The sequence below is a fragment of the Athene noctua genome, chromosome 25 (assembly GCF_965140245.1).
Source record: "Athene noctua chromosome 25, bAthNoc1.hap1.1, whole genome shotgun sequence".
In the NCBI taxonomy this organism is placed as follows: domain Eukaryota; kingdom Metazoa; phylum Chordata; class Aves; order Strigiformes; family Strigidae; genus Athene; species Athene noctua.
In genome coordinates this window covers 49,859-50,299 of record NC_134061.1, presented here as the reverse complement: position 1 = coordinate 50,299, position 441 = coordinate 49,859, and positions in this window count along the sequence as shown.

Genomic DNA, 441 nt, shown 5'->3' with positions numbered 1-441 from the left:
CACCCCCTAAAATATCTCTATATTGAAGATATAAAAGCACTTTCAGAAGCTGCCTGCTCTCCCTTCTCCTTTTTCCTTTTCCATTCCAGTCTGGGGCCGATTTCCTCCAAATTGGGCCTGTCCCCTACAGGGTCCTGCAGGCAGAGCAGGGGTCGCTACCACGGCACAAAAATACCCCAACCCCCCTGATCCTGGGTCTGCAATGGGGGGAAAAAACCCTTCAGTTTAGGGCTCCTCCGAAAGCCAAATCTGCCTGGATTTGTGCAGCTGGAGAGCAGAAAACCACCATTTTCATGCACAAAACAAAAAAGCACCAATTTTTATGTTGTGGAGAGGTGCTGAAAAAACCCAAAATGGAGTATTTCGGAAAAGAAAAAACCGCTGATTTCTGTACTACAGAAAAGCAAAAAAAAACCCAACAAACAACCTAGACTGAATTTG